Source organism: Dendrobates tinctorius, unplaced genomic scaffold (genome assembly GCF_039654945.1).
Source record: "Dendrobates tinctorius isolate UK_male_01 unplaced genomic scaffold, ASM3965494v1 ptg000011l, whole genome shotgun sequence".
Taxonomy (NCBI): Eukaryota; Metazoa; Chordata; class Amphibia; order Anura; family Dendrobatidae; genus Dendrobates; species Dendrobates tinctorius.
Genome location: NW_027361679.1, coordinates 87,494,791 through 87,520,859, shown reverse-complemented (window position 1 = coordinate 87,520,859; position 26,069 = coordinate 87,494,791). Strand labels below are relative to the sequence as shown.

Sequence of the window (26,069 nt, the reverse complement as noted above, 5' to 3'; positions counted from 1 at the left end):
ACGGAATAAATATTAACATAACAAACCACAAAAATACTCACCCATGATCCGAAGCAGTCCACGAGTGTGTCCCATGACGATCTTGGGTAGAGAACTGCAGCATCAGCTGATGCTGCCGCTCTCTACGGGCTGCAGGAATCCAATGACGGAAGGTAGGTATCCTTCCGCACTGTATTCCTCCGCCACTTAAAAAAAAAAAGTCCCTAGTCTCACTTTATGGTAAAAGCTGTGTGGTATGTATGTAGCATGTAGTATGTATGTAGCATGTATGTAGTATGTATGTAGTATGTATGTAGCATGTAGCATGTATGTAGCATGCATGTAGTATATATGTGGTATGTATGTAGCATGTAGTATGTATGTAGCATGCATGTAGTATGTATGTAGTATGTATGTAGCATGTATGTAGCATGCATGTAGTATATATGTGGTATGTATGTAGCATGCATGTAGTATGTATGTAGTATGTATGTAGCATGTAGTATATATGTGGTATGTATGTAGCATGTAGTATGTATGTAGCATGCATGTAGTATATATGTAGTATGTATGTAGCATGTAGTATGTATGTAGCATGCATGTAGTATGTATGTAGTATATATGTGATATGTATGTAGCATGTAGTATGTAGCATTCATGTAGTATGTATGTAGTATATATGTGGTATGTATGTAGCATGTATGTATGTAGCATGCATGTAGTATGTATGTAGTATGTATGTACCATGTAGTATGTATGTAGCATGCATGTAGTATATATGTAGCATGTATGTAGCATGTAGTATGTATGTAGCATGCATGTAGTATGTATGTAGTATATATGTGGTATGTATGTAGCATGTAGTATGTAGCATGCATGTAGTATGTATGTAGTATATATGTGGTATGTATGTAGCATGTAGTATGTATGTAGCATGCATGTAGTATGTATGTAGTATGTATGTAGTATGTATGTAGCATGCATGTAGTATATATGTAGCATGTATGTAGCATGTAGTATGTATGTAGCATGCATGTAGTATGTATGTAGTATATATGTGGTATGTATGTAGCATGTAGTATGTAGCATGCATGTAGTATGTATGTAGTATATATGTGGTATGTATGTAGCATGTAGTATGTATGTAGCATGCATGTAGTATGTATGTAGTATGTATGTAGTATGTATGTAGCATGTAGTATGTATGTAGCATGCATGTAGTATGTATGTAGCATGTAGTATGTATGTAGCATGCATGTAGTATATATGTGGTATGTATGTAGCATGTAGTATGTATGTAGCATGCATGTAGTATGTATGTAGTATATATGTGGTATGTATGTAGCATGCATGTAGTATATATGTAGTATGTATGTAGCATGTAGTATGTATGTAGCATGCATGTAGTATATATGTGGTATGTATGTAGCATGTAGTATGTATGTAGCATGCATGTAGTATATATGTGGTATGTATGTAGCATGTAGTATGTATGTAGTATGTATGTAGTATTTTTTTTTTTTTTAAACATTTAACACATTAGCCGGATGATGGGACTACTACTGTCCCATCATTGGCTAATGTGTCAATCACTGTCATGGTAGCAGGCATCGCCAGATGGGACTTGTAGTCCCATCGGACGATGCCTGCACAGACCCCCGGACATCAGCACAGCCCCCCGGCAGGCCGGTACAGACCCCCACAGGGTGCACAGACCACCGGCAGGCCGGCACAGCCCCCCGGCAGGCCGGTACAGACCCCGGGCAGTCCACACAGCCCCCCGGCAGGCCGGCACAGCCCCCCGGCAGGCCGGCAGAGACCCCCGGAGGCCCGAAATGACGGCGCATCATGATGCGCACACACCGCGCATCATGATGACGTCATTTCGGCTGTCAATCAACTTTGAACTTCCGATTCCGATGCCCGATATTGAAAAAATATCGGATGTCGGTATCGGAATTCCGATACAGCAAGTATCGGCCGATACCCGATACTTGCGGTATCGGAATGCTCAACACTAACCAGGAGGTTTTGCTAACTCTGAGCGGGATGGATCCCTGCAACTGCAGAAACGGTGTTGTTTCGAATACAGGTAATGTTCCGGAAACACAATGTGTTAGCATGGGTAGTCTGGAGCCAGAAACTCCTGGAATGGACTCTCTGGACCGTGGCACCGAGGGGCCCCGGGCGAGCTGCCAGGTGGAACCGACCCCTATACAGGGACCGTTAGGAGCAGGCCCAGGGGTTCGAGTACCACGGTTGCCGGTACCGAGAGGGGCGGCTCAGGAAGGACCGGAGTAGGACTGTGGGACTGAAGTATAGATGACAGAACAGAGCTGGAACCAGGAGGCAGGAATGGAGTAAGACAGTAGACAGGGACGAGGAGGGATGACAGGAGTCGGAACACAGGAGAAAGGATTAGAGGAGGACGGAAGGACTGAAGCTGGATGGAACTGGAACACCGGAGGCAGGCCTGGAGTAGGACGGAAGGACTGGAGCAGGATGGAACAGGAACACCGGAGGCAGGACTGGAGTAGGATGGCAGGACTGGAGCAGGATGGAACAGGAACACTGGAGGCAGGACTGGAGTAGAATGGAACAGGAACACCGGAGGCAGGACTGGAGTAGGATGGCAGGACTGGAGCAGGATGGACAGGAACACTGGAGGCAGGACTGGAGTAGGATAGAACAGGAACACCGGAGGCAGGACTGGAGTAGGATGGATCAGGAACACCGGAGGCAGGACTGGAGTAGGACGGCAGGACTGGGGTAGGATGGAACAGGAACACCGGAGGCAGGACTGCGGAAGATAGCAAGGTACATGGGTAGCAGGACTGAGAGGCAGCTGCGGGGAGCAGACGAGAACGGAACTGCAGGAGCAGAGAGCACACGATGAAGCGAGGCCCAGTGTGCTAGGAAACACAACAATCAGCCACCTCCCTCAGGGGGAAGCGGCCTGATATGCTCCTGTCTGGTCTGCCATTGGTCAGGGAGTTGCTTCCGGGTTAGGGCATAGCCGGAGCACAAGAAGCAGGAGGGAGGCGCGGCCGCGGCCTATGGCGCATGCGCATTGCATGCAGGGACGCCGCTGGCCGCGCACCTGCCAGAGGCGACCTCCGTGGATGTCGGGCGGCGGGAGGCTGCGGTGTGGGAGCGATGGCCGGGTGAGTACGCAGAGACGGCGTAACACAATGTAAGGATTCCGGACTTTCCTTTGTGCCTGTTTGCCTGATCCAAGATGGAGTCTTGTATCTCGCCCTGCCATGGAACTTCCTGTCTGTCCTGATTATTTAAGTCCAGGTCATGTCCTCCTCTTTGCCTGAGTATTTTGTTGCTGTAGGCTCCTGAGCTCCTGCCTGTCTACTGGTGGACTCCCTGCTGCTGCTCGTTACTCAGTGCTCTGCCTCTCCTCGTTCTGCTGCCTACAGTTCTCTGGGCATCTCCCTGATGCTGTCTGTGCTTAATTACTGTCTCGACTTCTAGTTGGAGCTATTCGCCCCTGGAACTGCTGTGGCCTGTAAGGAATGTAAGGAATACTGACATCATCTTCTCCTCTAGGTCTGTGTTTGTGCGAGCTGCTGTGTGGGTCTTGTGTGGGACTTACAGCCCAAAAAGTATACATAGTGACCTTCTCTTGTTAATGCCACTCCGGTATAAAGCTGGACTTCCACGTTTAAGTGTCGAGTGCATTCCCACCTTTATGATTGCTGGACTTCTGCACCTTAGTCCTGTGCGCCTGTTCATTATTAATATCGCTTGACTGCCTCATTAAATGCGGTGCGCTTACTCACATATTTTCTGCTGGACTACTACGTTTAGTGCCTTGTAAACACCTGTGTTATATAACTGTTGCACTGGTTATATTAGCGGTCGCGCCCCGCTCTTCAGTTACTCTGGACATTTCTATATTGAGCTGTGTTTTTGTTACAATTGCAGGAAGTGCTATTAGTTTTGCTTTACTTACATCATTCCATATTGTGCTGTATTTTCCTTACAATTGCAGGAAGTTGCCTGTTAGCTTTGTTACACTTGTTAAGTATACTTATTTTCAGTGTCATATTATCCCACGCAATCAAGATTCCGTAGTACCCATATAATTGTTACACACAAGTAGCAGCTGTGGACAAACAGCAAGTTCTGGGTAAAGGCGGCCACAAGCCAGGAGACAAAATCAGGCAGTATGTAGAACCTGATTAATCATCTGGTGAATGCGCAGCAGCAGCAACAGCTGGCACATCGGGAGATGAGTGCGCTGCTTATTCAACATATACAACAGCAGCAGCAACTCCAACAGCAACAGCAGAACCAACAAGACCAGTTCTGACAACAGCAGCAGATTGAGTTGCTTGCAGAGGCGGTTCATGAGAGGCCTTTTCATGGGAGCTCATTTCCAAAGTCCAGGTGATGACCCATACATCCAGAAGGCGGTAAGACAAGCGATGCAGAAAATGACATTGGGTGATGATGTAGAGGCATTTTTGACTGTTTTCAAATGGGTTGCAGAGTAGGACAAGCTGCCCCCAGAGCAGGGGGCAGTGGTGCTGGACCCTATCTGACTGGCAAACTTCAGAAGGCTTATTACGACTTGGCCTTACAAGTTGCCCTGGAATATGCCAAGTTAAAAACTGAAATATTGGCACACTCTGGGGTCACAATGCCTCTCAGAGCCCAAAGGGTTCATTACTCATCACTGGTAGTATTAGGCTATGTGCACACGTATGCAGAAAATTTCTGCATAAAAACCGGACTCCTTCCCAGAAAAATGCACGTTTTTGCCTCGATTTTTCCGCGCATCCCCAGACACATAGAAAATAGCTAGAAATGCGGAATTTTCCACGAAATTAATGAGCATGCTGTGTTTTTTTTTTTACCGCAAAGCGATTTTTTTTCGCGGAAAAAAACGCATCAATATGCACAAAAAGTGCAAAATGCATTAAAATGAATGGGAAGCTTCTGTTAAGCGTATTTTGAGCGGATTTTTTGGTAAATCTGCGGGGAAAAAACGCAAAAAAAACCGCTGTGTGAACACAGCCTTATGGTGACAAACCTGCCAGCTCTCAGATGTTTGACTTTTGGGACAGAAATGGTTGCAGCCAGAATACTCCACTCCAGCCCAGATGGTTGAGCGGGTGGTCATGGACAGATTTATTTAGTCCCTCCCAAGGCCACTGCCGACCTGGGTTGCCCAGGGAGACCCCTGGAATACAGATGACCTAGTGTGCCTTGTAGAAAGATACTAGGTGGTCGAAAGGTCCCTAAGGGGGTGGTGCATCTCCATACTGGGGTGTCTAGCTGGAGCCCAAGTCCAAAAAGAGGGGTAGAAGAGTCACCACTGGGGGAGTCCGAGGTTCCAAGGAGTTGCTGAGGGGTTGCCAAAGGCTACTGGTATAGACCTGGTCTGTTGGAGATGCCATGGTCCTGGACACATAGCGGTCCATTGTCCTATGTCTTCCGAGCAGATGGACTGCTCGTACTATGCCTATCCCATGTGGACTATCAGCCCAGGGAGGGGCCACAGTCATGTCCCGTGACAATAAACAGGTTACTGGTGTCAGGACTCTTGGACTCGGGGAGTTTGGTGACTCTGATAAAGGCCACTGTGATGTTAGTCACTTCTCATGGCCAAGCCATGAGTCAGAGTGGTCAAGGAGTCCAAGGTCAGAAGCCAAGAGGGTACGTCATAAACAGAAGGAAGAGACAAAAGCATAGTCAGGTAACGTTCTGAGGTAAGAGTACCGGGAGGAAAATGGATCAGAGCTGAAGGGGTTAAACAGGCAGATGGTCAGAACGAAGTCCAAGGTCAGGCAACAGATCAAGCAAGCAGAACTCTAGGCACAGGAAAACACAAAGCAGAAAGCACAAATCTCACAGGCTGAATGTACGTCTGGCACTGGTCTGGGAAAAAATGCTGAGTTAAGTAGGCATAGCAATAACCCAGAATAGTGAAGGCTTGGAGACAGCCGACGCCTCCCAGTCACAGATTGGCTAGTCGAGCCGCAGGTTAACACACTGACAGCTCAGCAAGCCCCTGAACCAGATTGGATGGCCATGCTCTCAAAGTGCTGACAGCTTCAGCATGCTCCTGTACCGGATTGGACTGCCGAGCTGTCAGTAACTGCATCCCAGACACCCTGAGGGGTGGAACCATGACAACCACACTCTCCCCCATTAGTTGATCATGTGGTTGTCTGCTGTATTCAGTGGGATGTCAAGGACTACCCCATTGCAAGAGTATCTATAAGAACAAACTGTGGGGCTGAGACCCATGAGGTTGGGGTGTTTAAGGACTTGCTACACCCGGTGATAATAGGGTGGGACTTTAGCATGTTCCGGGACTTATGGCGGAAGGCTGGGATACCAAGTGTCTCAAACAGGAGCCAGCCCAACCCTGATGAAACCATATCGATTGGAGGTATATCAGAGGTGGATGAGTTTCCCTTGTGCTTCCAGCTTGGTGACGAGGATGAGACAGTGACCAATGAAGCCGAGATTCCTGAACTGGGCGTTTCTGGGGGAAATTTTGGGACTGCTCAAATGCGGGATCTTACCCTAAAAGGGGCATTTGAAAATGTGACTAATAAATGGGGTTGCCCAAGAGCAAGGGGATGACACAAGATTCCCTTTCTTTGCAGTGAATGAGGAATTGTTTTATTGGGTCATTAACAGCGAGAATGGGAGCCTATAGACGTAGGGCACTAGACTTGGCCCATTCTCATGTCTTGGGGGGCATCTAGATGTATCTAAGACCCAAGAGCAAGGCTTTAAGAGGTTCTACTGGCCTGGGTGTTACCAGGACAATATTAATTTCTGCCAATCCTGTCCTACCTGTCAGCTAACTGCTCCCATATCCAACTTCCACAGTCCCCAAGTGCCGTTACCCATTCTAGAGGTCCCATTTGACCGGATTACCATGGACCTTGTTGGACCCCTAGTTAGGTCCGCCATAGGCCATGAATACATCTTGGTGGTCATGGACTATGCAACCTGGTACAAGGAGGTGGTACCACTGAGGAACTCCTCAGCCAGGAGTATAGCCTGAGAGCTAGTCCATATTTTCTCCTGAACAGGCCTGCCCAGGGAGATTCTGATGGACCAAGGAACACCATTCATGTCCAAGGTAATTAGAGAGCTATATTAGGCCCTCCATATTATCCAACTCACTACATCTGTGTACCATCCTCAGATGGATGGCCTCGTGGAAAGGTTCAACAAGACCTTGAAGTCTATGCTGAAGAAGGTCGTGGAGAAGGATGGCCGGGACTGGAATTGCCTGTTACCATACCTACTGTTCTCCAATCGAGAAGTCCCACAGACCTCTGCGGGGTTCTTGCCGCTCAAGCTGTTATATGGATGGCACCCTCAGAGACTTCTGGACATTGCAAAGGAGACCTGAGTAGCAGAGGTAACATCCCACCGAAGTGTTATCGAACATATGGACCAAATGCAGGACAGGACAGGAGTTGATCTCTAAGGAGGTGAGGAGAGTGTTGAGCCTGGGCGTGATCGAGGAGTCATACATCGGCTGGTCCAGCCTTATTGTCCTTGTGCTGAAGCTGAATGGACAGTAGAGCTTCTGTATTGACTATAGGAAGCTGAATGAGGTGTTCTAGTTCGACATGTATCCAATGCCCCGGGTCAATGAGCTCACTGATAGGCTAGGGCCAGACAGATCTATTACCACCCTGAACCAAACGAAAGGATACTGGCAAATTCTCCTGTCCCCAAGTGCCAAGAAGAAGACTGTTTTCTCTACCCTGGACAGGAGCTTTCAGTATAACAGGATGCTGTTCAGACTACAAGGAGCTCCAGCTACTATCCAAAGGGGCATGGACCAGTTCCTAGCCTCTCACAAAAAGTAGGCCGCCGCTTATCTGCATGACATTGTGACCTTCAGCCCGGATTGGGGAAGGTACCTGCAGAAGGTCCAGGCAGTACTGGATGCACTGGGGAAGGCAGGGTTAACCATAAACCCAAAGAAGTGAGATCTGGGGAAAGAGGTATTCGCACTAGATAAGTAGGTTGCCAGCAAACCGCCTTTTCGTTGGCTGCTGGGCTTGCATGAATTGGCCAAATTATGTGCTAAGTATCTTATTATCTAGAGCAGTAATGCTATTCATATTTTATAGTTACATGCTTTAGCACTAGAGAGTGCAACTTTACTTGTTTACTTTCACATTGGTCGGCAATTGAATTGCTGAGGCAATGTTTAATGTTTCACGCATCACTAATGTAATTAAACTGTATTAATCCTAGCTGCTATTCTCAGGTGAGAACACCAAGACATGGTTTAAACTTGGGAGAATCACAAAAATAAATGGGTTTCACATAGTACTTGCTTTTTTTTCCACTAAAAACGAAGCAAAACCTGAAACCTCTGGTTTTTGCACTTACTCATTGCTTTCTATGGGTTTAAAAACGCTGCAAAAATGCTGAAAGAAGGGATGTGCTGCACTTTTCAAAAATGAAGCAGTTTTTCAATTCAGTCAGGAAAAAAACAATGTGTGTGCATGAGATTTCTGAAATCTAATAGCTTTTGCTGATACATGAAAACTTAGCTTTAAATGTGCATAAATTTGGATTAAAAAAAAAAAACAGCAAAAAAAAAAAAGACACACTTTTGCATTTTTGCTGCTTTTTTATGCCAAGTTTAAGCTGAGTTTAAACTGCATACAAAAATCACATTTTGCACTGTTTTTCCTGCGTTTTTTTGTTACTTTTTCTTACTGCGTTTTTGTCAGGGTACATTTGTCTGTTGTGCATGCTGATAAAGATTAGTGCATAAAAAAACTGATTCAACTTCATCTGCTGTTGGCACCAAGAACGCAGTAAAACCTGATACCTGCATTTTTTCTTAGTTTTTGCACCTTTTTTGCCCTGGTCAATGCTTTCAATGGGTGAAAAATGCTGAAAAATGCTGAAAGAAGTGACATGCTGCATTTTGCAAAAGCTAAGCTCTCCTAACAAAAGAGGAATTAAAAACAAAGTGTCTGCATGAGATTTCTGAAATCTCATTAACTTTGCTGGTACTGTGAAACTCAGCTGAAAATTTGCAAAAAAAAAAAGCTAAAAAACGCAATGTGTGAACATAGCCTTAGCGTTTTTGCAGCAGTTTTTCACCCATTTTAATGAATGGGAAAAAAGCACAGCAAAAACCCTCATATTTTACGCAGCGTTTTCCCTGACAACACATCAGTTTTTGCAGCAGATTTTTATGCTGAAAATTCTAAATGTGTGCACATACCCTTACAAAGTGTCTCCAATATCTGGCATAAGTCGGGGTCATACTTGCGTGTGCAATGCGAGAATCTCGTGCAAGTCTCAAACATCAATACGGCACTCGAGACCGGAGTGTGCGGCTGCATGTATTTCTATGCAGCCGAGCGTTCCGGTCCCGAGTGCCAGTGGCAGTCCTGGGTACTGATGCGAGAGACTCGCACGAGTTTCCCACATTGCACACACAGGTCTGACCCCAGCCATACTGAGGAGGTACTTAAGTTGGGGTCTATGATATTCATGTGACCCCAATAGAGCGTATGCCATCCTATGACAAGTCCTTTAACTAGAGTAATAAATGGAGTTGTACAAGAATAAAAAAAAATTCCTGAGCAAAAAAAAATCATCTAAACGTGGTTAGGAATGAGCTCAGTGCCTGTAAACCTGTCTGTTTAACCCCAGAGATGTTTTAGTTTTTGCGTTTTTATTTTTTGCTCCCCTTCTTCCCAAAGCCATAATGCTAAAGGGGGTTTTACACTAAGCGATATCGCTAGCAATATCGCTAAAACGTCACTGGTTTTGTGACGTTATAGCGATATTGCTAGCGATATCGCTATGTGTGATACTTACCTCCGACCGGCTCCCCCGCTGTCCATCGCTGATCGCGCGAGAATGTCCGGCTCCATTTCTCGTCAGGCACTTCCTGCTGTGATGACTAGCGACGCGTGGAGGCGGGCGGGAGGACGCCAGGATCGCTGAGTCTGAAAGGTGAGTATCGTGCGCTGCGTTGCTGCTGCATCGCTGTGAGATCTTTCTGTATGAAAGCTCACTAGTGATCATTTAGCGATGCACCAGCGATCCTGACCGGGTGGGATCGCTGGTCGGATCGCTGGTGCATTGCTAAATGTAAAAGGGCCTTAAGACTGACCTGCCATGATGATTCTCCAGGTCAATACAAGTTCATAGACACCAAACATGTGTAGGTTCTTTTTTATTTAAATGGTGAAAAAAAGTGAAAGTTTGTTAACAAAAAGCTCCATTTTCTGATACCCATAGCGTCTTCATTTTTTGTGATCTTGGGTTGGGTGAAGGCTCATTTCTTGCGCGCCCAGCTGACGTTTTTAATGATACCATTTTGGCGCAGATGCAATGTTTTAGTCCGCCGTTATTGCATTTTAATTCAATGTTGCAGTGACCAAACAAACATAATTCTGGCGTTTTGACTTGTTTTCTCATTATGCCATTTAACGATCGGGTTAATTTTTTTTTTATATTGATAGATCGGATGATTCCGAACATGGCGATACCAAACGTGTATGTTTGAATTTAACGGATTAACAGCCATGGGTAGATCGCGATTCCACCCGCAGCTGTTGTGAGCACATGTCTGCTGCATAGATCAGCTTACATGTGCCCGGAAGGGTAGGGGAAGTCCGACATTGGTGTACCTTTACACCCGATGTTGGAAAGGGATTAACTGAAAATTGTTTATCTATGTGGTTTTTAATCAAGAGAAACATAAAAAAAAGCAGTAATATGCATCAACCAACGTCAAGGTGGTATTAAAAACTGATGGGTCCCTACAATGTGAATACCTCTAAGGCTGAGGTCACACTTGCGAGTCTCTCACTTCAATACCCAGCACTGCTGCTGGTGGTTTGGACCGATGCGTTCAGCTGCATAGAAAGACATGCAACCGCACACTCCGGTCCCAAGTGCCGGGTACTGAGGCAAGTTTCTTGCATTGCACTCGCAAGTGTGACCATGGCCTTAGACTGATGTCTGAATTCCTAGGATGTGGACACCTCTCTCAGCAAAGCCTGCATTTATGGGTAGATAGGAGCCTGCTGTAATTAAAATCACCACATGTTGAAGGGCGGAGTGCTCAGTCAGAACACTACCATACAAATAACAAAAGACTGACTGGCACATCCAAGCTAGTATGAATAAGTGCATACCAGGAGCAGCTACCTCCATATACAGTAAAAAGATTGCACACTATCGTGCTAAAGCATGTCATATTAAATACATTTCACATTGACATCAGCCTAAGGCTGGGGTGACACTTGCGAATGCAATGCGAGTCTCTCGCATCAATACCTGGCACTGCCGCCGGTGGTTCGGACTCGAGCATTCAGCTGCATAGAAAGACATGCATCCGCACACTCCGATCCTGAGTGCCGGCAGCAGTGCAGGGTATTGTGCGCGAGTGTCTCGCATTGCACTCGCAAGTGTGACCCCGGCCTAAGAGAGATAGTCACATTGTAGAGACCCATCAGTTTTTGAGACCACATTGACATTGGTTGAAGGCATGATTTGGCCAAATTGTGTGCAAAGTGTCTCATTTTTTCTAATATTTAGAAGTCGTATATCTATTCGTATTTCATATATTTCACATTGACATGCTTTAGCACAATAGAGTGCAACCTTTTTTTGTATATTCTATATGGAGCTAGCTGCTCCTGGTAAGGCGGGGGTCATACTTGCGAGTGCAATGCGAGAAACAAGACAAGCAGCTGCACACTCTGGTCCCGAGTGCCGGCTGCAGTGCCGGGTATTGAGGCGTGAGTTTCTCGCATTGCACTAACAAGCGTGACCACGGCCTAAGGCTGGGATCACACTACTGTCTGTGATGCGAAAAACTCGCATTCGTCTCTCGCATCAACACCCGCTTGCCGCCGGCATTCAGTACCGGAGCTACGGCTGCATGTATTTCTATGTAGCCGCAGCTCTGGTCCTGAGTGCCGGAAGCAGCACCGGGTGTTAATGCGAGAGACACGTGCGAGTTTCTCGTATCACACACGGTAGTGTGGTCCCGGCCTAACTCACACACTTCTCGATGCTGGAATATTGACTGCACAGTCATTTATGAATCAGCCACATACTCCCATACGGAAAACCCTTCAGACTGATGAACTTGCCTGGTTTTAGAATAAGAATGTTGTGTAGTTTGCACAACTATACATACTATAAAATGAGAACGGATATAATATTTTATACAGCTGTTAACATCACAGAGGAATCATACCAGCACAACCTGTTCGGTGTATTTGTTTTATGGGAAATACTAGAGTAAGCCATTCATAGAGATGGAATATAAATGTCGAGAAGGTGACGTCTCAGCCCTTACATTGTCAGTGCAAGAGCACACTGACCTAATAACTGTGTTACAGACAAATGACTGGAAGCAAAAAAAAACCCTCTTGAGATAACACTCTAATATGCAAAGTAGTAAGATACATTTGGCGGTAAAAGGGTTACTTCCCACCCACAGTCACACTCCTCCACCCTTTTGCTTCCAGCTATGCAAGTTCTCTTTCTACCTCTCAATCCATATGGTGTGTGCTGAGTTTCTATTGTAAGTATATAGCTGTGTTTATCTACGCAATGTCATTTTAGATAGGAATTTATTTACTCTGTGCTTTAAAGGAAGTGGATCTCCTGTATTTTGTTCCTAAAGATTATACATTTAATTTTTGGAATAATAGCCATGTGCTCAGGATTTACACCAGTCTGCCTCACTGACTGCAAGCAGCACCAGCTAATGTATGGTGGGCTTCCTACATCTACATGGAGAAACACTATGGAAGGGTCTACAAGTCTAATGATCAAATGAGCATAAAGTGGCTGCAATTTTAATATGGTGGTCTAGTACAAGGGAAAACCACACGATCCTGTGTTTTTATAGTAGATGTAAACCCTCCATGGAGGACAGCTTGGCAGTGAAGTATAGCTAGCTAGAGGACCTTCTCACATACAAGCCAGCCTTAAGAGGACAAATGTAACGCAGACTTAGTTGCTTTTCAAAGATAAAGACTAATAGCCACAAACGTAGAAAAGTAAAATCACATAGAGTCTCCAATGTTTAGGAATAAGTATTTCTGGTGTCAGATAATTGGCGTTGTCTACTTTTCAGATTTAACAAAGAAAAAAAAAAGTCAAGGACTGTTAAATTCTAGTTTTCTAATTTGACCGTTCTGGGTATGCAGATGTCAATTAGTGAGACAAAGTGAATATTAGTGTTTGTCACTTAAAATATTTTTTACTGTACGTGCTGTTTTTTTTCTCTTTTAAGTGCTAAATCATAAAAAAAAAAATGTAATTTCTAACTCTTAATGATCAATTGTTATATCTGTTAACATTTCTTAGGAATGTACTTTAAGGAAAATAGGTGTGAAGGGTTTACACAAGGACAGGGTTGGTCCTATCTGTCAGGTTTATTTTCTGTCTAATGTGAATTTGTGCTCCTGTGTCCGACTTCCAGACACTTTGAATAATAAAATCCCTGCCATGTTTGAGACCTAAGTATGCGCACACAGTGTTTATGGTATGTGTATATTAGATTATATTAAATATATAGTATATGCACCGGAAAAGATCATGGCACATCTACCAAACATATCCATAGGGCTCAAGTCACATAGCAAATCCCAAAAGAGTGTCCTTTTGGCATATGCAAAGATTGTATACGTTTATTGAAACGCAAAATCCACCCTTCTATGTAATGACAGCCCGCAAATCAGTTTTGACTAAATGGTGTAGAGTTTTTGTAACATGAAATCTTCTATGTCCACACGTTGCGGATTTGACCCTACGGATCCGCAGAAGTTTTCCAGTACCATGTAAACCTATAGAAAACCAAATCCGCTGTGCACATGCTGCAGAAAATTCCGTGCAGATTTGCTGCGGTTTATTTTCTGCCGCATGTCTTTGTACGAAATCTGCAGCGTTTTTACACCTCTTCCATTATAGGAATCCGCAGGTGTAAAAATGCAGGCGAAATCCGCAGGAAATCTGCGCTAAATCCGCAGGTAAAACGCAGGTCATTTTGCCTGCGGATTCTGCCAAATCTGCAACGTGTGCACATGCCCTTAATGTCAGTTCTAACCCATCACTACAAAAGTATCTGGCGTACAAAGCATATGCTAGGTTCCTTCATAATGGCGAATTCAGATTAATAATCATATTAAAAGAGAAAATAAGTGAGTGAGGTGACTAAGCTACAGGAACACTATTCTTTTCATCAGGCTTCTGCCATCTAAATCAAAGTAGCAGCGATTGTTTCTGCATGTGGAGCGCCCTCACCAGGGCAGTGGGGTACTCGGTACCGGGCCGGTTGATCTTCTTAACTGGGGTTGTAACGGCAGCAGCGACCCGGTCCGTGGCCATGGGGCTCCATTGTAAAAAGGGTTGTTTCAGTGTGCTTAGGCTGATGAAAGCTTATACGTGATTCATGACGCCACCTGTGGTGTTCGGCAATGAAGATGTTAAGCTGACGCTACAAGGATCCTTTTGGATAAAATATTTAGGCTTACTGTGCGCTGCTGAGATCAGGAAAAAGTCACCACATGAAAAGCTTTTTAACTCTTTATTCCCAAGGCGTTTCAAAGTGGAAAATCACTTCTTCAGGGTTGTCATCCCCTGAAGAAGTGATTTTCCACTTTGAAACGCCTTGGGAATAAAGAGTTAAAAAGTTTTTCATGTGGTGACTTTTTCCTGATCTCAGCAGCGCACAGTAAGCCTAAATATTTTATCCAAAAGGATCCTTATCTGTGGTCACGAACGTGAACCTCGGGCGTGCAGCAGGCTGACATTGACTTACATGCTTTAATCTATCTTGGAAAAGGTGAGTAGATTCCTTTGAATTTATTTCATCTGTTACCCAGATAAGACCCTATTGCGCTCTTTCTTTCCTCAGTTTTATCTTAGCTGACGCTACAGACAGATCCTCTGGGACAGATGGTGGGGTGCAGCAGTGATGTTATAGCCCTCCACAGGCAGGGCTGTAGTCCCAGGGCAGTGTAGGTGAAGTGACAAGTAGATGATGTAGTAGTGCTGAGTAGGTTGATGCAGGAATAAGTGGAGGACACAGGGCATGTAGTTCCAAAGCTTTACTCACAGTCTGTTGTGGTACAGGTGCCCGCATCCGTGCCGTGTCCTCCGGGTCAGGAGCTCAGTCAACCTCCAGGCAAGATGAAGTACTCCCTTCCAACACTCCGCCAACATATGTGCCTTTTCTGAACGTCTCCTCTTATAGCGCCTTTAAAATGAAGTACTCCAGCACTGAGTTACACTGGAGTTCCTCCTGTCCGATGTTCTTATGAACTCTACTTGTACGGCAGACAGCTGTAGTCTGCTTTGGGGACTCCTTGCTGCTAAGTCCCAGCTCACTATCGTTGCTGTTGTGCCCCCAAGTCTTGTGTGGGAATAAAGTGGTGACTACTTCTATTCCTCCGGTGTCTGCTGCAGGACCGTTAGTATCCATACAACCTCGGGGACTGGACCCCGGCCTTGCTCTGTGAACTTGGGAAGGGTTCTCCTCTAACCCTAATCCTTAGTCCTTTTTTTCTCCTTACGTTCCGTACAATCCTTTCTTTCTTATGGAGAATCAGGCTTTCGTTCTAATGTCTCTTTCCTGTGCCAGCGGACCCAGATCACTGAGGTCGGCTGCAGCACTTCCTTCATCCATCCCTCTCCGGGGATCTTCTCTCTCTCACTCACTGACTGACTGGCTCCTAAACTCTTCCCGCTCTTTTGAGTGCAAACTAAACTCCACCCACCTCCCAGCACGCTTCGTGTTCCAAGCAGGGAGCCACCAAAGGGTGCTTTGCTACACTACTATGTTGTGTGGGATGCAGTTTCTTCCTGAAAATTATTGCAAACAATTTGCAAACACAAATTCTTTGTTATTATCTTAATTTAATTTGTCTTAAATGAAAAAACACAAAAAGAATTGTCCTAAAGCCAAATTGAATATAATTCCACACCAAACATAAGAGGGTGGACAAAAGTATTGGCACTGTTCGAAAAATCATGTGATGCTTCTCTAATTTGTGTAATTAACAGCACCTGTAACTTACCTGTGGCACCTAACAGGTGTTGGCAATAACTAAATCACACTTGCAGCCAGTTGACATGGATTAAAGTTGACTCAACCTCTGTCCTGTGTCCTTGTTTTTACCACATTGAGCATGGAGAAAAGAAAGAAGACCAAAGAACTGTCTGAGGACTTGAGAAACCAAATTGTGAGGAAGCATGAGCAATCTCAAGGCTACAAGTCCATCTCCAAAGACCTGAATGTTCCTGTGTCTACCGTGCGCAGTGTCATCAAGAAGTTTAAAGCCCATGGCACTGTGGCTAACCTCCCTAGATGTGGACGGAAAAGAAAAATTGACAAGAGATTTCAACGCAAGATTGTGCGGATGTTGGATAAAGAACCTCGACTAACATCCAAACAAGTTCAAGCTGCCCTGCAGTCCGAGGGTACAACAGGGTCAACCCGTACTATCCGTCGGCGTCTGAATGAAAAGGGACTGTATGGTAGCAGACCCAGGAAGACCCCACTTCTTACCCCGACACATAAAAAAGCCAGGCTGGAGTTTGCGAAAACTTACCTGAAAAAGCCTAAAACGTTTTGGAAGAATGTTTTCTGGTCAGGTGAGACAGAAGTAGAGCTTTTTGGGCAAAGGCATCAACATAGAGTTTACAGGACAAAAAAAGAGGCATTCAAAGAAAAAAACACGGTCCCTACAGTCAAATATGGCGGAGGTTCCCTGATGTTTTGGGGCTGCTTTGCTGCCTCTGGCACTGGACTGCTTGACTGTGTGCATGGCATTATGAAGTCTGAAGACTACCAACAAATTTTGCAGCATAATGTAGGGCCCAGTGTGAGAAAGCTGGGTCTCCCTCAGAGGTCATGGGTCTTCCAGCAGGACAATGACCCAAAACACACTTCAAAAAGCACTAGAAAATGGTTTGAGAGAAAGCACTGGAGACTTCTAAGGTGGCCAGCAATGAGTCCAGACCTGAATCCCATAGATCTAAAAATGGCAGTTTGGAGAAGGCACCCTTCTAATATCAGGGACCTGGAGCAGTTTGCCAAAGAAGAATGGTCTAAAATTCCAGCAGAGCATTGTAAGAAACTCATTGATGGTTACCGGAAGCGGTTGGTCGCAGTTATTTTCGCTAAAGGTTGTGCAACCAAGTATTAGGGTGCCAATACTTTTGTCTGGCCCATTTTTGGAGTTTTGTGTGAAATTATCAATGTTTTGCTTTTTTTCTTCATTCTCTTTTTTAATGAGTGTTTTTTAATTTAAGACAAATTAAATGAAGATAATACCAAAGAATTTGTGATTGCAATCATTTTCAGGAAGAAACTGAGTATTATCTGCCAAAATTGCAGGGGTGTCAATACTTTTGGCCACAACTGTATATCTGTATTGTAAGCACTAAGGGGCTTTTGCTGGAGGTGGATGTCAATCCTGGCACCTTAGCTCCTGGATTCTGAGCTTAGAGGGGGTTAGCAAATGGTCTGTACTAGAAGGAATATTTCCTGCTGTCTGTATAGAGAGAGACAGGTATTTGAACAGGCACAGCGTGCCTCATCATCAATTCACACACATCATCTTATAAACAGACCAATCCAAGTCATTCTGGAAATATAAGTGGGTCGCCCTCCCAGGGCTGTGGGGTACTCGGTACCGGGCCGGTGTCAGGGGGATGTGTCACAGCAGCGGTGACCCGGTCCGTGGCCCTGGGCGCCCAAATATCAGTGGAAGTTTGTAATGTAATAGTTCGTGACGCCACCTGTGGTGCTCGGCAAGGGAGGTGTTAAGCCGACGCTGCAGACAGATCCTCTGGGACAGATGGTATGGTGCAGCAGTGATGGTATAGCCCTCCGCAGGCAGGGCTGAGGTCCCAGGGCAGTGTAGTTGTAATGGTTGTGGAAAGGCGCAGGCAGTGTAAAGGATGGTACCCAGATGTAGCGGTGCTGAGCGGGTTGGCGCAAGAATGAATGGAGGACACCGAGGCTTGCAGTTCCAAGGCTTTACTCACAGTCCGCGGTACACAAGGGTGCCTGCCTCCTAGCCATGTCCTCCAGGTCAGAGACTCAGCCAACCTCCAGGCCAGATGGAAAACCCCTCTCCAACATGTACCTTTCCTGAACAACTCCTCTATTGCACCTTAAAGTGTGAAGATCTCCAGTACCTTGGTACTCTGGAGTTCCTCCTGTCAGATGTTCTCAAGAACTCTACTCGTATGGCAGACAGCTGTATCCCGCTTCCGGGACTCCCTTCTCCTGAACCCCGGCTCTCTAATCAGTTGCTGTTGTGCCCCAAGTCTTAGATGGGAGTAGTGCATTTACAGCCAGCTACTCCACCGGTGTCTGCTGCAGAACCATAAGTGTCCATACAACCTCGGGGACCGGGACCCGGCCTTGCGCTGAGAAGCTATAGGCTGGGTTCCTCTTCCAACCCACGTCCTCTCTGTTCTCCTTACTCCTTCGTTCCGTACTGGTCTTTCCCTCTCTTATGGAAGCTTAGGTTGCAGTTCTACGTCTTTCTCCTTCTTTTCCTTTCCCGTGCCAGCTGGCTCAGATCACTGAGGCAGCTGCAGCACTCCTTCCTCCATCCCTTCTTCCAGGGATACCCACTCCTCGCGAGTGGCTTCCTTCCTCGCTGACCTCCTGTCAGACTAACCCTGTCATCCTACACTTTGCCTTTCTTTTATGTGTCTAAACTCCACCCACCACCCAGCACATCCAGTGTTCCAAGCAGGGAACCACCAGAGGTGCTCTGCTACTCTCTAAACACTGAGCCGCAATGTGGTTGTGCAGAACTACCCTGTTGTGTGGGGTACGAGTGTTGGAGCGTGGAAAGGAGTTCCCACCTTACCTGGATGATTGGGCACTACACCTTAGGAGAATGTGCAGTACCTCTGTGGCGACTGAGCCTCAGGGGCGCCACAAACCACCCCCCGTTAAACACAGCATGTCCGCGGGCTGCAAGACAACAAAGTTGACAGTACAGGTACATACAAAATTTTATAATGCTGCATAAACATTTCTTATACTAAACTACCTAATATAGGAGGAATTGTTTCTTGAATGTTACAAACAATTCTCAATCAACTATCCAAATTTCAAGTCAAAAAGTGCAACTTTTCATACTGTATGTAATTCTAAGTGCTGTTATCTGTGACTCACTGTCACTCCAGTACTAGTCATCTTTCCTTCTCTAGTGCACATTTCTTCTTCTCTTTCTAGTGCACATTTTCTAATCTTTATTCAAATCGCTCCTCTCTGTATCAAAACATTTCTCACTCTATATAAAAGCCATTTCCTAGTTACTAATACTCTCATAAGATACATCATTATCAAAATACTTTGCATTAAAACTTTCAACAATTATTCTTGTAAGTGCTGGACACCGCTCCCAGCCGGGATCTCTTGCAGTGTCCTTTGAGGTAGACATCATCTTCGCAAAGTGTCCTTATGTAAAACCAAGAGAGGGCACCTAAAGAGGTGCAACTATTTACAATAAAAGTTCTGGATCATACAGCGTTCATGATCTCCTCAGTTCCAAATGCAGAAATGCTGCCAATCAAAACAGGGCAACTTTGGAAAACTAAAAACTAAACCATGATGAGCAAACAAAAAAGCACAATGGTGCTAAACAAACCCTCCTGGGTCACGAGAACTTTAGTGCTGGTCCCCTCCTGGGGTTCTGGAAGCCGACTGGAAACTGCTACCAGATGTGGTATCTTCATCTTGATTTTGTCTACTTGCCATACGCATGTATTCTGCCTCCCACAGGGTGAGATTGGGACTGGTCGGGGTAATGGAAAGGGCCATAGAATCGTCTACTGCTTGAGGAGACGGCACATCCACCACTTCCGATGGCTCTCCTGCTGCCGTCGGTGACTCAGCCGGTGACGTCACTAGTTACTCCGGGTCCGACTCTTCTATGTCCATCGGGACTTCAGTCAGTGGTACCGCAGTCGGGAATCGTCGGCGGAGATCAACTGGGCCATTCCTATCCATGGGTTCCGCTCCCAAAGCTAGGGTCAACCCCAGAGCAGTAATCATACCTGGTGTTTCCAGCCGCGGTTCCGGCTCCGGTACCTGGTGGTAGATGGCTGCAGCTGTGACTCCCAGGGTGACTGATGGGATGGACCGCAGTTGGATCTGTGCCGGGGCCGGGCCCGTCTCGGCCGGGGTTGTCGGTGGGGGTCGGTACAGCCGTGCCCGGTCCAGGCGGGGACGCTGTCCTGGGCCTCCATTCTGCTCCAGCGTCCTCATATATCTTCTCCGAACAGGGATCAGCCAATGACAGTATCGGGTGTGAGGTGGTGGTGGCCGCTGCTGAGGGTGTATCAGTGGTCGCAGCCTTTGCAGGGGCGGCCTGGGAGCGAGCGGCCTCTCCCCCTGTTCTTCTGACTTGTCCTCTCTCTTCATCATGGCGTTCTTCTTCCTGCCTCGGCCCCTTTCCAGCCACTGACTTCTTCTGCCCCCCTTCCGGGTGCGGCGTCTTCTTCCAGCGCCTCCATACCAAGCCAGTATGCGAACCTCTCGGGGGGTGGGCCATGTAGCTGTCACGCTAGTAATTCAGGCAGGGGAGGCCCAAGACTCTTCGCGGTCTTTTCCTAGGACCTCCTATTTCTTCACGCCCTTCTTCTCCGCAGCCATTTTTAATATCCATGTCACAGTCCATTAAACTAGGTCTTCTGCACATTTTCAAAAGTTCAAAGTCCAGCAAATCTCAGGCACACAGAACCCGATGGCATCGGGTCTCATCATCCTGTTCGTGACGACAAATTGGGTCACCCTCCCAGGGCTGTGGGGTACTCGGTACCGGGCCGGTGTCAGAGGGATGTGTCACAGCAGCAGTGACCTGGTCCGTGGCCCTGGGCGCCCAAATATCAGTGGAAGTTTGTAATGTAATAATTCGTGACGCCACCTGTGGTGCTCGGCAAGGGAGGTGTTAAGCCGACGCTGCAGACAGATCCTCTGGGACGGATGGTATGGTGCAGCAGTGATGGTATAGCCCTCCACAGGCAGGGCTGAGGTCCCAGGGCAGTGTAGTTGTAATGGTTGTGGAAAGGCGCAGGCAGTGTAAAGGATGGTACCCAGATGTAGTGGTGCTGAGCGGGTTGGCGCAAGAATGAATGGAGGACACCGAGGCTTGCAGTTCCAAGGCTTTACTCACAGTCTGCGGTACACAAGGGTGCCTGCCTCCGAGCTGTGTCCTCCGGGTCAGAGACTCAACCAACCTCCAGGCCAGATGGAAAACCCCTCTCCAACACTCCGCCAACATGTACCTTTCCTGAACGACTCCTATATTGGGCCTTAAAGTGGGAAGATCTACAGTACCGTGGTACTCTGGAGTTCCTCCTGTCAGATGTTCCTAAGAACTCTACTCGTATGTCAGATAGCTGTAGCCCGCTTCGGGGACTCCCTTCTCCTGAACCCCGGCTCTCTAATCAGTTGCTGTTGTGCCCCAAGTCTTAGATGGGAGTAGTGCATTTACAGCCAACTACTCCACCGGTGTCTGCTGCAGAACCATAAGTGTCCATACAACCTCGGGGACCGGGACCCGGCCTTGTGCTGAGAACCTATAGGCAGGGTTCCTCTTCCAACCCATGTCTCCTCTGTTCTCCTTACTCCTTCATTCCGTACTGGTCTTTCTCTCTCTTATGGAAGCTTAGGTTGCAGTTCTACGTCTTTCTCCTTCTTTTCCTTTCCCGTGCCAGCTGGCTCAGATCACTGAGGCAGCTGCAGCACTCCTTCCTCCATCCCTTCTTCCAGGGATCCCCACTCCTCCCAAGTGACTTCCTTCCTCGCTGACCTCCTGTCAGACTGACCCTGTCATCCTACACTTTCCCACTCTTTTATGTGTCTAAACTCCACCCACCTCCCAACACATCCAGTGTTCCAAGCAGGGAACCACCAGAGTTGCTCTGCTACTCTCTAAGCACTGAGCCGCAATGTGGTTGTGCAGAACTACCCTGTTGTGTGGGGTGCGAGTGTTGGAGCGTGGAAAGGAGTTCCCACCTTACCTGGATGGTGGGGCACTACACCTTAGGAGAAGGTGCAGTACCTCTGTGGCGACTGAGCCTCAGGGGCGCCACATCAGCCTATGGTTCTGACTATAAAAAGTTGGGTTACACAAAGAGAAGCGTTCACATGTGAGGACAGCTTAAAGGCTGATGTGCGCCATGATTTAATCTCCTCCCCACAGGAAAACTGCACAGGGAAACGTTTAGGTATCTTCTGTTATTTAGCCCTTTTTATTTTATAACTGTTTTGCATATTTGTGTGTCATTGTATTAATACCTTTTTATATATTTAGCACTGTATATTTTTTTTATATTAAAGCCTAAAATTTTTAATAAGTTGATCCTTGTTTGCACTAAAGAACCTATAGCCTTTAAGAGTGTATGTGACCTTTTTTGATTGTCTGACAGTAACCTAGATTTTGGGAACTCATCATTCCCCATGTGTTTGATGAGTGACAGCAGCGTAAGAAACCGGGGGCGTGCTGAATGTGTCAGGGAGTGATTCATGCTCACTTTATAACCTATATGAGAGGATGAGCACTGGAGTAAGAAGAGATAATTAAACCCGTACAGGTGCACTCCGTGTCAGGGGTTGAGAAGTGTGTACATGACAACTTGGTGGCAGCAGTGGGATAGTCCCTTTTTTTTTTTTTCTTCTATTAGAGCATTAGTACTTGGTTTAAGCAATTATTCTCTATACTAAAGAACTGGTATCATTGCGAGGAGTGCACCAGTTCTACAAGGATCAATTCAGTTCTTACGTAGACATACTTGCAAACAGTTTCCCTTTCCTATTTTTCTTTTCTGTCTTTTATTTGGCAAAAGACTGATATTGTTAACTGATATGGCAGCTTTGTGCAAGAAGCAGAGTAAGGAGGCCCTGATTAACCTCCGTGAGCAGAGAGGAATAGAGACAGCAGACAAATTCAAAGATCTGCTCATTGGTGCTTTGATGGAGAAGGACTCGGAGCAGAGTACCTTGGCACCTGGACAAAGTGAGAGCACAACTCAGAGGAGCCAAGCAATGGACCTTGTTTCAGAAGCAACTTCTGGGCATACTAACAATGAGTTCTGAGGCGAGCATGGACTTTTCTGGACAAAAGGCCTTCTAACAGCTGGGAGATTTGATGCCAGTATGTGCCTACAGCTCATTCTATAGTACCAACAGGCTGCGGCTGCAGAATGACAGGCCCAGGCAGAGAGAGAGGCTGCGGCTGCAGAATGACAGGCCCAGGCAGAGAGAGAGAGGCTGCGGCTGCAGAGCGACAGGCCCAGGCAGAGAGAGAGAGGCTGCGGCTGCAGAGCGACAGGCCCAGGCAGAGAGAGAGAGGCTGCGGCTGCAGAGCGACAGGCCCAGGCAGAGAGAGAGAGGCTGCGGCTGCAGAGCGACAGGCCCAGGCAGAGAGAGAGAGGCTGCGGCTGCAGAGCGACAGGCCCAGGCAGAGAGAGAGAGGCTGCGGCTGCAGAGCGACAGGCCCAGGCAGAGAGAGAGAGAGGCTGCGGCTGCAGAGCGACAGGCCCAGGCAGAGAGAGAGAGGCTGCGGCTGCAGAGCGACAGGCCCAGGCAGAGAGAGAGAGGCTGCGGCTGCAGAGCGACAGGCCCAGGCAGAGAGAGAGAGGCTGCGGCTGCAGAGCGACAGGCCCAGGCAGAGAGAGAGAGGCTGCGGCTGCAGAGCGACAGGCCCAGGCAGAGAGAGAGAGGCTGCGGCTGCAGAGCGACAGGCCCAGGCAGAGAGAGAGAGGCTGCGGCTGCAGAGCGACAGGCCCAGGCAGAGAGAGAGAGGCTGCGGCTGCAGAGCGACAGGCCCAGGCAGAGAGAGAGAGGCTGCGGCTGCAGAGCGACAGGCCCAGGCAGAGAGAGAGAGGCTGCGGCTGCAGAGCGACAGGCCCAGGCAGAGAGAGAGAGGCTGCGGCTGCAGAGCGACAGGCCCAGGCAGAGAGAGAGAGGCTGCGGCTGCAGAGCGACAGGCCCAGGCAGAGAGAGAGAGGCTGCGGCTGCAGAGCGACAGGCCCAGGCAGAGAGAGAGAGGCTGCGGCTGCAGAGCGACAGGCCCAGGCAGAGAGAGAGAGGCTGCGGCTGCAGAGCGACAGGCCCAGGCAGAGAGAGAGAGGCTGCGGCTGCAGAGCGACAGGCCCAGGCAGAGAGAGAGAGGCTGCGGCTGCAGAGCGACAGGCCCAGGCAGAGAGAGAGAGGCTGCGGCTGCAGAGCGACAGGCCCAGGCAGAGAGAGAGAGGCTGCGGCTGCAGAGCGACAGGCCCAGGCAGAGAGAGAGAGGCTGCGGCTGCAGAGCGACAGGCCCAGGCAGAGAGAGAGAGGCTGCGGCTGCAGAGCGACAGGCCCAGGCAGAGAGAGAGAGGCTGCGGCTGCAGAGCGACAGGCCCAGGCAGAGAGAGAGAGAGGCTGCGGCTGCAGAACGACAGGCTGAGAGAGATTTCCAGCTTAAGATGGCCCAATTACCAAGGATAAACAGTTTGCAGCTACCCTATTCTCAGGATATAAATCCAATGAGACCACACATGGTCTGTGATAGAGGCTTAGATACTTTTCTTCGGGAGTTTGAAAAAAAAAAAACCTGCAGGCAATAAATATAATCTGCCCCATGATCAGTAGCCACAGTATTTAACTCCAGGGCTGAAAGGCAAAGCATTGGAAGTTTTTGCTGACCTTTCACCAGAGCCAGATGGAGACTTTGCCTCGATAAAAGAGGCCTTGGTCAGGAAATACAGCCTCACCCCCCAAAGTATATTGGAGAAGGTTCAGGGATCAACTGGCAGCTATGCAGATGTCCTGAGCACCTTGAGGATAGCATTCTGTTAATGGACCCAAGGATTTTATGTTGCCAGGTTTGAGGATCTTATGGTTAACTGAAGGGTCAGACTGGGAATGTTTCCTTGATAAGAAGTAAAATCGAATCAAACATTCACATAGGTGGACATCCCCGTAATTTGTTAAACAGCCAATGGAAAAGGGGAAGGGGAAAATGTGAATAAAATTTTAACTTTTATTAGTATATAATTAATATATTTTTAGAAAGGAATTGCCATACATCTAATTAAAGATGTACAATTGAAACCTGAAATTTGCCTACTCTATATAAAAAGACACGTGCATGTTTTTCTCAATATCTGACATGAAATCAGAATAAACCCTTCCCGTTTTTAGGTCAATTTGGATTACCATAATTATTAATATTTGCCAAATGCCAGAATAATGAGAGAGAGAATGTTTCAAATCATTTTAATTACTTACTGCAACGTCAAAGGTTTACATACCTTTCATTAGTATTTGGTACCATTGCCCTTAAACTGAATGACTTTGGCCAAACGTTTGGGACATCCTTCCGCAAGCTTCTCACAATAGTTGGTTAGAATTTGGGCATATTCCTCCTGACAAAACTGGTGTAACCATTTCAGGTACCTACAGTTGTGGCCAAAAGTATTGACACCCCTGCTATTTTGTCAGATAATACTCAGTTTCTTCCTGAAAATGATTGCAAACACAAATTCTTTGGTATTATTATCTTCATTTAATTTGTCTTAAATGAAAAAACACAAAAGAGAATGAAGCAAAACATTGATTATTTCACACAAAACTCCAAAAATGGGCCAGACAAAAGTATTGGTACCCTCAGCCTAATACTTGGTTGCACAACCTTTAGCCAAAATAACTGCGACCAACCGCTTCCGGTAACCATCAATGAGTTTCTTACATTGCTCTGCTGGAATTTTAGACCATTCTTCTTTGGCAAACTGCTCCAGGTCCCTGATATTTGAAGGGTGCCTTCTCCAAACTGCCATTTTTAGATCTCTCCACAGGTGTTCTATGGGATTCAGTGAAAAATGAGGATGAATGAACTCATGGAGATCAACATCCAACACTGCGGAGACACCATCACATGTTTCTCGACGCAGTGATTCTAGGGCAATGTCCCCACCCTTATGGGAAATATGTAAATATATGCAAAACACAAGCCGCGGAGACGCCATCACATGTTTCTCAACGCAAACAATGACTAGCCAGGTCTTTCCCCGGGAGGGAA

At 46.9% G+C, this 26,069-nt stretch overlaps 1 protein-coding gene across 4 annotated transcripts in view; it reads left to right on the top strand.

The window, feature by feature from the left end:
* The first annotated feature begins 12,409 nt into the window (after positions 1–12,409).
* The window catches only part of LOC141048597 (excitatory amino acid transporter 1-like), a 260,918-nt gene continuing 247,258 nt past the window's right edge, over positions 12,410–26,069 (top strand). Inside the window, exon 1 of one of the 4 annotated variants that reach the window (XM_073544341.1) lies at positions 12,410–12,550. The gene's annotated coding sequence lies outside the window, so the exon portion shown is untranslated. The remainder of the gene's footprint in view (positions 12,551–26,069) is intronic. The other 3 variants (XM_073544359.1, XM_073544401.1, XM_073544374.1) reach the window with 3 other exon arrangements.